Source organism: Taeniopygia guttata, chromosome 6, assembly GCF_048771995.1.
Source record: "Taeniopygia guttata chromosome 6, bTaeGut7.mat, whole genome shotgun sequence".
In the NCBI taxonomy this organism is placed as follows: domain Eukaryota; kingdom Metazoa; phylum Chordata; class Aves; order Passeriformes; family Estrildidae; genus Taeniopygia; species Taeniopygia guttata.
In genome coordinates this window covers 9,646,514-9,660,719 of record NC_133031.1, presented here as the reverse complement: position 1 = coordinate 9,660,719, position 14,206 = coordinate 9,646,514, and the positions used below count along the sequence as shown (strand labels likewise).

The 14,206-nt window shown below is 39.4% G+C and overlaps 1 long non-coding RNA gene across 2 annotated transcripts in view; it reads right to left on the bottom strand.

The window, feature by feature from the left end:
• Nucleotides 1–14,206, bottom strand: part of LOC116808539 (uncharacterized) — a 262,272-nt gene that overhangs the window by 19,514 nt on the left and 228,552 nt on the right. For both annotated transcript variants that reach the window (XR_012056681.1, XR_012056680.1), the window contains one exon: nt 4,981–5,221. This is a non-coding gene — a long non-coding RNA (uncharacterized lncRNA). The remainder of the gene's footprint in view (nt 1–4,980; nt 5,222–14,206) is intronic.

Sequence of the window (14,206 nt, the reverse complement as noted above, 5' to 3'; positions counted from 1 at the left end):
GAGCTAGGTTTTCTTTTATTTTCTTCTGGATTGTCTCTTGTGTCAGGTTAAATGCAGGTGTAACACATAGTTATAGTGATTGCAGCATAGTCCTTTATTGTGGTTAATGCTATGAGTGGAAAGAGTTACTGAAAAGAGACAGAAAAATGGTGGTTTTAGTTTGGTTTTAGTGTGGGCATGACAGGAATCAATAGAAGTGTCTGATGGAATCCACAGGAGCTGGTGATTTGCCAGTGTTAAACAAATGCTAAAGCTGACTAGATTTTGTCTAGAAGTGCTACCTATACATCCTGCTTCACAAGACAAGTCTCCAAACAACCAAAAAAAAAGAAAAATCTCCTTGAAATGTTGTTTGTCACTGAGATAAGCTTAGTTGGTTCAAGCCTGGTGCTAATAATGCCAAGGCTGTAGATTCAATCTCTCTATGGGCCACTCACTTTAGAGCTGGACTTGAAGACTTGAAGGTCCTTATTGGTCCCTTGCAACTCAGAATATTCTGTGACTCTGTGAATAACGTTTGTAACCACTGCTACTTTAATGGTCTTATCTCTCCCTGTATGTACTGCTGCACTGACCTATTACTCCAGGAAGGGCTGCAGCTGTGCAGCCCCTTGTTTGTGGGTGTCTGGCACAAAGAAACTTGAAGATTTGCTCCAGAATCTATCAGGTATTGAAGAAAGGAAATTCTTAACTGAAAATTGCTTTTCACTTCATTTTTCCTTGCTAGGAAAGGCTGTACTTCCCATAGGTGCTGTAATTCACCACAGGCCTTACAAGGATGCCAGTTTTACTGAAAATTCAATCTTTTTACTACAATAGAAGGCCAGCTGAGCTGCCATCCACAGCAGCACTCAGCTAACCCAGTGCCAATAGTGTGTGATTCATTGATTATTATCAAATGAACTCTCACTTCTAACTTCAGAAAAGAATTAGACAGAGATGAAACTCACTGTAAGGGCAGCTGAGCAGACTGAGTTGTAATGATGAAAAGGAACGACTACAACTCTCAGCTGTACCAAGAAACACTTGGGTCTATGCTGCTTTTACTTAAATATTATTTAGACTTCTGCAATTTTGTTTACAGCATATCTCACCATAAGGTGCCATATGGCAGTAGGGGAGTGGGTGCTAATAAGAGCACATGTGAGACAACTGTGTCTCTGTGTACCCCCTCCCCAGCCATCCCAGGAGCACTCAGAGTTGAAACTTTAGCCTGGAGGCAGCTGAAGTTTGCTCAAGACTTTTCCTGGTTTCCACTCAGGTGTTTGCGTGGCCATCTGACACATTAATAAATTAATGAACATCAAGATTATTCCCAGCCTGTGTTTTTCAGGAAGATGCATCACCGGGATGCTTTGTGGTACCATTGATGACTGCAGAGCACCTGGAGGCTTTGGATTTTGGATTGTCACTGCAGGTAGGGATGTCTCCTGCCATGAGACTGGGCTGCAGGAGCTGCACCCTGCCAGGGCAGCTGAGCATGGGGAAGGCTGGGACTCTGTCCTGTCCTTAATTTCCCATTCTATCAGCTTGGTGGCTGTGCCCATGCTTTGCTTTCTGCTCCTCAGAGCCTGCCAGGTATTGCACACATGTGCGTACCTGAGACACTCCACACATCAGCCTAAGGTGAGCTCTGTGACCCCTGTGTTTGCCACGGCTTGAAATCATCTGTTAAATAATGTTAATTCTGTTGGAGGCTTAACTGGGTGTCCTACACACACACACAAATGATGAAAATATTTCATCATTTTTCAAGGAAGGAAGAGTTCAAAATGGAGATAAATCAACATCCAATGGAAAGGATATTGATTAATTTCCTCACCTTTGGACTGAATACCTCCCCCCCAGCAAAAAGCTATGAAAGGGAAGCCATTGTTCATCTGAAACAAACAAGGCTCAATAAATCTTAATCCTGCTGAAAGATAGTTCTGAGAGGAGACCAAAAGGATATGGCTTAGCATTCCTGCAACCAAACATGACATTATCTTTTTCTTTTATCCCAAGTACTTTTCTCTAGTACTTGGGCTGTGTTTTTAATGAAAAATTAATTAAATGTGGAACAAAATTCTCATTTTAATAGCAAAACTGTATTCATATTCTTCCATTTGTTCCATTTAAACAGCGGAGTTCCACATTAGTCTCATTAAATATCTGACCTATGGCAGTAGCAGAAGTGAAAGAATGCTTTAAGAGCTTCCAGCAGAGTATCTCTGGTCCAAGGAATCTGGTAGGGCTGTAATCCACCAAGTACTGAGCTATGGGTACCTGTTCTGCTGAAGACCACAGCCCGTCTCAGGTGCTTAGGGCTGAGGGAATGTGTCAGTAACTCCCAGATTTGGGCCTCTAGTACATGCAGGACATATTTCCTCTGAATATTTTATGCAACCCTTTTAAAATGTATTCATTTTGCACAAATTCCTCTTGTATTTGCTTCCTATGAATATTTATGGAGGTGGCAGCGCTGCTGTGCAAAATGTGCATGGAAGGTATTTTAAATTACTCTCTGGGCCAGTCACACTGGCACTCCACTGTCCCTCACTGCCCATCAGGCCAGGGCAGGAGGGGCTCATGGGGGAGCTGGGAGCCTCCTTGGGCAGCAGAAGTTTCTTGTCAAATGCACATAAATGTTCTCAACAACTCCATGTACCCTGGCAGAGAGCACCAAGCCTGCCCTTCTGGCTGCAGCATCAGCAGGCAGTGACAAAGGAATGACAGAACCACTGCAATCAGACATGAGCTGGGGCTGGGTGTGTTGGGAGCTGCCTCAAAAAGACCCTTAGAAGCTTTCTTCTGTAACTGCTTCAAGACACTGGCAATGTAAAACTATCTTGAGTGTGTCTCAGATTGACACACAGAAAAAGTTGTGTTCAGTAATCCACAGTAATTATTTTCTTGCTGCTACTCAGTCCTTGTTATTCAGGAAACCTCCTTCCTTATGGTCAATTAGGGAATAGCCTGTGTGGGAAAAATTGCTTTTTTATATCAAGCCATATAATGCTTGATTATAATAATTATATATAATTATAATAATGCTCATATAGAGCATGATGGCATCGCTTCTTCTATATATGTCATATATAAAAATATGTGCGTGTGTATAGCATTTGCATATTTTATAAATACCAAAATAATTAATAACTTGCCTTATTAGTGCATGTATATTTGAAATATGCATTTCAGACATACAGTTTGACATCTGCACTCCATAAAAACACACATACTCATGTAATCTAAAATCATATAGAAATCACATAATTATATCTAATGTACCTATGGGGTTTCTTCTCATTCACCTCAAATTCCTTTCTTTTATGTATCTCCTATATCTTTGTTACCTGTGACCAGAAAGAAATTTGGTGTTAATTTATTAAGTCTGCATTTGATTACATTTTAAATTTTGTTTTATATATACATGTGCCTATAACATTATATGTCATACATTGTACATATCATACATACTGTAATGTGGATATTTCAATATGTAATATTTCAATATTTCAATGTAATATTTCAATAAGTTAATGTGGTCCATTATCATGCATCAGAATATTCTATGCCATATGCCACATAACATATATTATAGATAGCATTCTGTAAATTGTTATGTTATAGTATGTAACATGTGACCTACAACATGCCTCATGCAATATGATGTTTATCATATATGATCAGTGCAAGCTTCACAACTTCTGTTATCTACCATAATTAATATTTATTAAAATATTGTTACAGAAGACCTTTCTGAGAACAAGTATGCCATTAATTACTTTGTCTAACAGGAGCTTGTTCCGTCTGATTTATCTCATCCATGATAAACAGGTACTATCATTTCACATTCTCTCCTTATGAAAGTTTTCCTACAGAACCAATCAATTTATTTCTGTGGACCTGTTTCTGCTCTTCATATTTTTGAGATGCAGCCAGCAGAACACACTATCGAGGGTGAAGGACCACTGATTTCTGAAATGACATTCTGAACTTTTTCTATGAATCTGTATTCCCTTTTTAGCTGCATCATTGCTCTGGTTGCCATCCCACCATCCTTGTGCACTGAGTAAAATTGTTTATGACTCCAGGTCCACTTCCTCAGTGATCACAGTTAACTGAGATACAAACAGGAGATGGCCACAGAAGTTGTTCCTGGCTGGTGTTGCCCAGGATGAAGCACAGAATATCTGATTGCCCAACACATTGGGGTTATGCTTTTTTACTCTTCATTTCAGTCTGCTTAAGTGGAGATAGATTTGAAATATTTTTTTTTTTTTATTTTGTGCATATTCCAGCACGAGCTTTTGTGGGATATGCTGTTTTCAAACTTGATCAGATACGAGTAGCCTCAGTAAAAACTCCTGTCCCTCTCTCTGTGGATTCCCCATCAGAGTTAGGGTGAAAATTCCATCTTATTCCTCCTGTATGGGAGATGCCAAGGCCTCTGAGGTGGGAGGGACAGACCCTGTGTGTCCCTGGCAGAGGCACTGAGAAGTTTCTCTCCCCAGCTCCCAAGCAGAGGCCAAGGGACCCGACAGCACTTGAATTTCCTGCACACTGAGGGAGAAGGAAAAAGAAACCACTGCTTCTCAGTGAGGTTAGTGCTGCAGTAATAATATTCAAGAAATGGACCTCAGTGTTTACCGTCCCAGCAACTGATGCCAAAAACACCCCCTATATCTTTAGCAGTGCCAGGGGCAGGTTTTACCCATCCTGTTCATAAACTAAAGGACTTACAGAGTGTTTTCATGAAAGAAAGCTGCTCATTTGGTTAAATGGCCCACTTCAGTCTCACAGCACCTCACTTTGGCTACATGACTCAAAGACCCAGCCCTCTGTGTTGTGAGGGTTATTTATCTGCAAATGGGGAGTTGTGTATAGCTAAACCTATATGATGCAAAGGAAGAAAAAAATCAAGTAATGGTTAAAAGGCAAAAAGTAAGAAAAAAGACCCATCAGTCAATCAATCAAGTTCTACACTCATTTACATACCTCAGTGATGCATAGCAGGGAAGTTGTCTGTGGTTTGAAGCTAGGAGATCTTTCAAAAAGTCACAGGCACATTGTAAGGCCTTGATTCTAACCCCATTCTTAGCTTCCATGGTTTTAGGCACAGCAAGCGTTTTGACATTCAGTGCTGAAGAGAAGCTAAGGTTCCCCTTCCAGTCAGGGCAAGTAATCTAAATGGCCCATTGCTTCTTCACACAGCTCCAGCCCAGGTTCAGGTCACCTGCTGGGGGAACACAGGTGGCAAAATCCAAACTTCCATTTTCTGCACTTCAGGCTGGCAGACTTTTTGTTAGTGTTCATTTTACAAATGCCTTCTTTTATTGTGGGTGTGGAGTTTTTTTGTTTGGTGTTAGTTTTTCTTGATTTTTCTTTTTGTTGAGCTTATATTACTGTCAGTTGGAATACTAATGGACATCAACATAAACATCACCTCCAGGGCTGTTCAATGAAACTAAGGCAGATTGTCTTGAAATTAGCTTGAGTCATATCTGAAAATTGCCAGTGATTAGCTGATTATGGTTTGAAATGAAGTCAGATTGCTACAAAAAGCCACAAAAAGTCATCCCCAGATATATTCTAGAAAATGAGGCCTCGGCTGCCTCAGTTGTTGCCAGTTCTTGCATTAGGGATGAAGGTCTATTACTACATCACATTTATGGTAGTCATTTTAAAATATGGATTCTGCCTGAGGAGAATCAGTCTCCCGGGGAAAATTCTGTCTTTTTACTTTTTAACCTACTCACTAAGGAAAAAAAAAAAAAAAAAAAACAAAAAAACAAACCACAACCAAATAAAAAGGAGACGTCACAAACAGCAGAACAAATTAAAATAGTCTCTCTATGAGAGAAGCTTGTTCCTCTGTAAATACAATTATTATAATTACAGAGTGATTCAATCTTGATGGCTTACTAGAAATCATTCCTTCTGTACTGAGAGTATGTGACATTTAAAATAATTTTCAGTAAATCAAAGGCCTAGTGTTAACACTGCTGATAGATGCCAGGTTTATTAAGGACAAAAGAAGGTATTATTTTGTCATAATTATAAAGTTCAGTGAGAACTTTTGGTTTGATTAAATTCTCCAGATTTTAGGACTTTGATGTAAAAAAGATAGGACCTTGTCAGTTTCCCTGTCCAAAACTACTAAGATATTAATTTGTCACATGTGTGTCCACATTCTTCGGATTTGAAATAAATACAATTCCTTTTCATGAAAATAAGCAAGTCCTTTATTTCAAAACTGGCCACTTTTGAGCTGTGTTTCTGCATGGTTTATATGTTGCTCTGCTATTCAGTGCTTCATATTTTTTCTCTTCCCAGAGAAAATTCCCTTACAATCTTTACCTCTGAAAATGTATTTGCGCTCCAGTCCTTGTTGCATTACCAAGCATATTGCACAGGGAAATATTTTAATAGTATCTATAAGCCAGGAGTCATATTTGATTCCCATAAAATTGGGCAACAGGATGTCCATGCCATGCCATTTCTAGCAGGTTTCTGATTTAAAATACTCACAATTGGTTCTCATTTCTTTTTAGTGCATATTTGACTTCCCACCAGAAAAATAAATTCTTACTTGGTATCTCTGATGATGTGGGAGAATGTTAATGAGGTCCTGTGCTGGAAGCACTTACCTGGGGTGGGGATTAGGGAAATAACAAAGACCCTGGCACAGCTCTGGAAGCCTCATGGGACCAGCAGCTGGACACCAGCAGCTCAGACCCAGTGGCAGTCACAGCTGGAGGGGCACAGAGCAGCCAGCCCTGCCCCAAACCCTGCTCTGTGCCAGGCAGCAGCAGGACAGAGCAGGGGCTCAGTGCTGTCACCCACCACAGCACACCTGGCTGCACATGCACAGCTCTAACACTGCCCAGGAAAGAGAAACTGGAAAATGCCAGGCTCCATGTCAGGCTCAATTTTCACCAGTTCCAGACCAGATCTTGAAGGCTCAAGGGGCTTAACAGGGAGGGGGTGACAACTGCTCATGACAGTAAATGGTGTTCTCAAAGGAGAGCAACACATGTTCAGGATCACAGAAAGAACCACAGGCTTGGTGACACCTAACTGATGAAAAGATGATTATTTTTCAGATATAAAAAAGAATGGCTGAGGAAATTCTGTGACAGAAATGAACATGGGAAACACTTATCCTCAGCCCCCAGACAGATTTTATAAGCAAAGGCTGCCTCTGTAACCTCTATAATGACCAGGAAAAGCCATACCTCCGAGCCAGCTGTAGGGCAGCTTCAGCATAGTGCAAACAAACAACAACAGAATAAAGGAAAACTGATATGAGCAATCCTGTGCTGGGCACAGAGCACAAAGACAAGCCATCATTAGGCAATACATAAACCTCTGCTTCACTTATGTCAAGGTTGCTGCTTGCTGTGCTGCTTTCCTCCCTCTTTACCATCTCATAAAAGGGTGTAGAGAAACGAAAGGGGGTTCAAAGGATGGTCAGATATCAACTAGCTTCTCCTTGATGGACCGAGTGAACAGGACTTGGAAGAGCATAATAAAATCAGCCTTGGGCAAGGTGTGTGTCAGGATCAGTCATTCCAATCTCTAAAGCAGTGGTTAAAAACATAGAAGAATATAAGCAAATGGTTGCTAGTTTCAAAACAAACAAGAGTAAGTATTTCTTCTCCTGGTGTGGTGAATTTACACTGAGAAAACCTCTGCTTTCCAGTGGCAGTTGAAAGGCTACAGAGTCAAAAGCAAACAAGACACATCCATGGAGAAAAACAAAAACCACAAAGGACACAGAAGCCAAAAGATGGCAACTGTGGCTCAGAAATTAGTTGCCATAAACTCTTAATGGATGGTAGAGCACTCTGGGGACATCAGTCTGTCCTTGCCTTGTTCCTAAGCTCATACTCAGGTGTCTGCTGGAGATCTGATGAGGGACATGGGCTAAGGCAGCCTAGACATCAAATGAAAGGGTTTAAAAATATTCAGGTTGCTCTTACAATTAAAGTCTGCTAGATGGAATCTGTGCTTAATGATACAAGATTTGAGAAGAAATATATGATGTCTGTGCTGTTAAAAGCACCAGGTGGACTTCTTTAAAAAACATTTTATAAATGTGTTCATGCTATTAATACTAAAACAGAATTCTAACCTTAGTTATGCAGGATGCATTGCCTCTCTGTCTGCTTGCAAACAAGAGTGACTAATTATTTAGGCTTTATGAATAACTAAAATTATTAGAATCTCTCATGTTATAGTCAAGAAAATGTGACTATCCTCCAGTCTTCATTTTTAAGAAATTATTTTTTAAATTATTGCTTTTATTTTCTACATGCTCTCAAAAGTTTCAAGGTCCATGCAAGAGACACCCCAAAACCAGAAAACCTGTATCTAGAATGTAAGCATCTGTCTTTTAAAAAGCTAAAGACCTGCAACAAAGATGAATCTGACATTCCCAGCCCTTTCAGCACCACGGTGGCAATCAACTGGTACTCAATTTTATCAGTTCTTCATTTAAAATTTAAGTTTTTGCATGCAGGGTACCCTTAGTGCCTTAGGACTCTGAAATTACCTACACAACCCCCTGTATAATTAGAACAGATGCATAAAATTCACACCTAGCTCCATGCATATCAAAGAAAGGATGTATTACTTTGGTAGACTCTATTCCCCTAGTGAGTTTCCTTCATTATCTCATTAAACATTAGAGAAGTAAAAGACACAGTCTGAGAAATCTCAGGTCATGTAGAAAGCACATTCATTTTTGTGGTACCTCCAGAGGTGGTGGCCAGCTCCAGAAACTCCTCTGCCCAGCCAGGACACTGCAAACAAATCCCCATGGAAATCCTTTCCCTGTGCAGTGCTGGGCTGGGCTCGCAGTGGTGGCAGCACTAAGAAAACTGAGGAGTTGAGAACTCCCAACACCAGCATCCAGCTCAGCTCTTCTGTCAGTACCAATCACCTTTACTTGACAACTAAACCAGGATGGCAGTCATTTGGAAAGCTTAAATATTTAATTTAGGAACAATAGTAGGTGATTTAAATAATTCAATTCAAAGGAACACTGAGACAAGCCCACAATACCAGAAGGGTTTCTTTCTGTCTGACATCACTGTGCACATTCACTACAGGAGCACCTGCAGCTGTTAGCTCAAGTCACTTCTCCCCACACCTACACACCCAAAAATACACTCACTCAAATAATTAGCAGCCAACGAATGTGTTTGATTTGAACATTGTTGATGTCTGCTTCAAAGCATGATTTTAACATAAACTACTTATATATCTTAACTATTTCAATGTGCCTAATTATTATTTCTTAAATAACTACTACCAAGTAGGTAATTCATATTTAGGATCATGAACACTTAGCTTTTGTGAAGCAAAACACCCCAGGTTACATTGGCTGTGTGGAATTTTGGACCTCTGCTGTGACATGGGCACAGAGCTGTCACTTTAGCTGCCTGAAGGAGAGCTTTTGTTAAGGAGAGCCCCCATTTGAAATATTGGATTTCAGATCAAATGTCACAACAAAAGCACAACAGCGAGGCAAAGCCCTGACCTCCAAAGTTGTCCAATGCATTAAGAGATACTGCACCTTTGATAAAAATCCTACATTAATCTAACATTCTTGCATAAACTTGATTTTATATGCTAAGCATATTAACTTTCAATAGTCAAAACAGTGTTGTTGGCAGTCTCGATCTGTTTGATTGGGGAAATAGACCTCTAGCATCCATGCTGGTTCCTACATTTCTCACCTTGCTGTAAAGCTGTTGGGATTCCCAGGAGGCCTCTCTGACACTCCACGTTGCTCAGATGTCCACCAAGCCTGGTGGAGGCTGTGAGCCTGGGGCTCTCTGTTCCTGCCAGTGCAATCCCACGTCCTGCCCCTGGAAAAGTGCAGACTGCAGGTCCGTGGAAAGGGGAAGGAGACTGCTTCTTTCCCTGCTGCTCATCAACACTGCACCCCAAGCAGCAGCCCTGTCCCCAGACACTTGGCAAAGCCGCCTCAAGAATTATTTCTGTTCTCTTCCCCCTAGGAAACAACCCTTTGTTCTATCAACTTATTGGGTATTTGACTTTATATTCACTTAAGTTCTCTGAGAAAGAACAAGTGATGAAAGTGCCTTTTGGAGGAACATCAAATGCATTTCTTGATGAATTGCAAACTGGTAAACTACTTGGAAGCTTTTGAAATGTGAAATCTATTACACCTTTCAATGAAATAATTCTGTAACCTACTGTACTTTTTTCCCCCTTGAAAGATGGCAAACGCAAAAACTCACCTGTTACTGACTGGAGCTTGTGTTTCTCAGTGGGTGTTTGTGTTTTCAATTCTATTTTATGTAGGATCTCAAGCCACCAATTAAACACAACGCACCAAACTCATCAGTGCACATCCAAATAACTGCTAATAAACAATTTTCTCTCTGAGATGAATACATGGACCCCTTTTCCTGGGATCAAGGGCTCACTCATCCTGCACTCCATTCCTTAATGCAGATGAGCTCACACCTTCCAGGAATTAGCCACAACCCTGGTGGCAACTGCAGTGCAGACCCTGGACTATAATTTTTTGTTAAAATTAAAACATTGTTTGTTGTCACCCTTAAATACAAATAAATAAATATGTCTAAGCCTAGCTTAGCTGGAAGATGTGACCTTATGATGACTAAATGGCTATAAAAAAAATTATGAGCAATTTTCTGAAGTAGATGGAGAAATTTATCACTTTTCAGCTTCTCTTGTGAATAAAATTCAGCCTGATATAGAGACAATCCAGGTAAGAGATTAGAACCTCAGCTCTAACAACTTCTACCTAAAGGATAATGACAAATGTTCTTAACCTTACAGTCAACAAGGTCTTTACACACGATTAGAATATTTTTTCCAAAGCACCTACAAATTAACCACATCCTAATGTCGGCTTCTCCAGCATGAAATGAACCCCCCCCCCCCCAAACATAATTTCTGAGACTCCCTGCAGTGTCTGTGACTTTACTGAAGAATGGGAAAAGCTGTCCAACTCCTTGAACTGTAATTCAGAAACTGTTTTCCTAAAATACCTTTTTTTTTTTTTAATCATGCAAGAAGCACACTTGAAATTTATTTTCGCATTTACTATGCCCTGAGATGGCTTGGGAAGGGGTGTTTTAAAACTTCTTTTTATTTATTTTTAAATGCCATTGACTTAAAACTGAATAAACACAGGAACTGATAAACTGTTCCTGATAGGGGCATTACCACTGAGTTGTAGAGCTTCCCTATGCTCTCCATGAATTATTGAGGTTAGTTCTGCTCTTCAGAGAAACTTGAATCAAGACAAATTTCAGTCATAATCTCTCCCAGATTTGGCTGCTTTCAGAGTTGTGTGCCAAGGATTAATCTTCCCATTTCCCCAAACATATGGCTGGACTGCATACTAGCAGAAAAGAACACTTCAAGTGTGTCCCTAAAATTTCTGCTTTTGAAGGTGAGGTTTCCATGTGCATTGGAACCAATAGCAATAAACATCCTTATGCACAGGGAACTGTATGAGGAATTTGCTGGTACAGTCAGTAAAAGCTTTCTTCTGACCCGGTCAAATACTTCCACATTTGAAACCCCCTGTCCACATGTTCCAAACTGCAATGGCCATAGGTTGCAAAAAAATGTATAATGCAGGCAAGACTTATAGGTCTCTGGAGAAGTTGCCCCAACACATTATGGCACAAAGGAAAAAAATTACATACATTTGGGTAAGCCTCAAACAATAAAAGCGAAAAGGTCATAACAAAATCAAACCATTTTACAAATAATTATGAGAACATTGCCCAGAAGAAAGGTGTTCTGAAAGCAGTTGCTTTGTGGTCAATGTTAATGTCATCTAATAGCATTTTAATTTTATTCTGCTTGCATACCCAAACAGCCAAGTAAAAATGGTAGAAAAATCAAAGCACCTGTAATATTGTTGGGTTCTTTTGTGTGTGTGTGTATGCAGATTTATATATTTTTCTCCTCAAAGTACTGTAAATTATTTGCCATGAGCCAAAGACACACATACATCTACAGATCCTAAGTAGAATCCAGAGATTAAATCACTACAAGATCTTCTCTTAGAAGTGGCTGGGCTGTGATCCCCTGGAGACTCCAAATAGAAGGTTTTTAGCTCAAAGAGTCACAGAATGTCACAATGTCATTTTTGTAACCCTTTATCTAAAGTGTCCTAGATCAACCAGACAATTATGGGAGGATTGGGCAAACAACTAAACAAAACCTGCAAAAATAGTACAAGTCATATGCTAAGTCAGGACAAAACAATTAAGACCTTTTGAAAGCTATTTCAGTATACACCAATAAAACTGGCAGAGTCCTCAAAATCACAGAGCACAAAGAATCTTTATAAGTGGACTCAGTTCGCACTTTTTTTTTTTTTTTTTTTGATGACCAGGGAGAAAAAAGGGGAGAATATTGTGGCAAGGTGCACTAGGAAAGAGATGAAAATACATGTTCATTTATATAAACTTTCTACTCGGTCTTAGTCTAAATTGCCTGCAGAACTCCATGTCTAAAGTAATATTTTAAAAAAGGGGGAAGATCCATGAAAACATGCAACTGCAAAGCAAGAGGCACCTTTTCACCTGTTTGCTGTTTATTTAGTCTCTTCAAAAGGAATATTTTTATAAAGAAGAATCTTAGTGAAATACTGCTATTTACTGAAACCTCAAAGCAACAAAGAGCTAGTACAAATAAACTCTGGAGAGAATTTCCTCCTTAACATGTAAGAAGCAGAGATCAATACACTGGGCTAGGCAGCAGAGCCTCTGACTCTCTCTGTCAAGTGGGAAGGAAAAGCCTGACTACATTTCTTGTATTACTGGCTTTTTGTGTCCATTAATAAAAACGGTGTATAACCCCACATGTGGTGTGGGAGATGGCAAAGAGGGAAGCTGCAGATAAAAAAATCTTCTCAGAAGTTTATAGATGTGGATAGAGAACTGGCAGTAAAAGCTATTTCATTGCTGCAGTACCATTATCTATAATTATTGATTTTTTTGTTCCTGTATATAGCGATGCTCTGTTCTCTCATGCACTGTTTTCTCCTGCTTTCACTAGGAAGAAATACACACAAATGATCACACCCTGATTAGGTATTGCTAAACATCTGAAACAGATCTTCAGGGAGTTCATTTGAAATTAAGTAGAGCCACACCCACCAGGGCATGCTTGTGCTTTCAGCTTTTCCATAAAGGCTTGTTCATGAGGTCTCTGCTAATTATGTTCAAACTCAAGACATAATTTAATTCTGAGTTAAAATAAATATTACACCCAGGAATACAATCACATCTATGACTCTGTATTACTGAAATAGTTAATTATGTATTATATACTAATATTTTAGTTATTTAGTCATTGATGGAATAATATAGCTGATACTAACTAGAGTGGGAATAAGCTCATATGCACAATGTGTGCAATAAATTATCTTGAAAAGCAACAGAAAGTGACACTTTTCTTCCTGAAAAAAGAGAAAAAAGACCAGAATGAAGATTCAACAGAGCCCACCATGTATGACATCATGACACACGGACACATTTTATTGTGAAAAACCATTTTCAGCTTAAATCTATTTTGAAATATTGCAATTTTTTTAAAGGCATTGATCACTTTGTGTAAAAAAGTTGAATTAGATGTTCTGTGGGAGCACCCAGCATATCCCCCAAGTTAACATCTTCTGCAGGCATACTCAAAAACACTGGTTTAAATCAAGCATCACAATTTTTGGATGCAAACTCAGAATTGTCAATGTTGAGGCTTAAATCAATATGAGTAATAATCATTATTATCATAACATTGAAGGAGTGATGTGGAAGTTTTGTGCAAGAATTTTACATCAGCTCTTAATTACCAGTTATGTCAATATAGACATGAACTTCTCTTACAGTTAAGTGTTTTTGAGAAGTGCGTGTAAAATACTAAAAAATACAAATAGCTGTTGCCAGCTAGCTCTAGCTGTACTGTAAGAGTACTTCACAGAATACTTTAAGGGATTTTATAGAAAGAGAAAATTAAAAAAAAGAAGAAAAAAAGAAAAAAAGAGTATGTTCTCCTCATTTTATCTCTTGCCTCTTGATGAACAAATTTGCAAAGAGCAGGAGGAAGAAACATTGGTCTCTGGAGCCACAGATCACACCAGGACTCAGGGAGCCTCCTCCACAGTAGGTGATACCACCTGAAAAACACTTAAAAGGAGGAG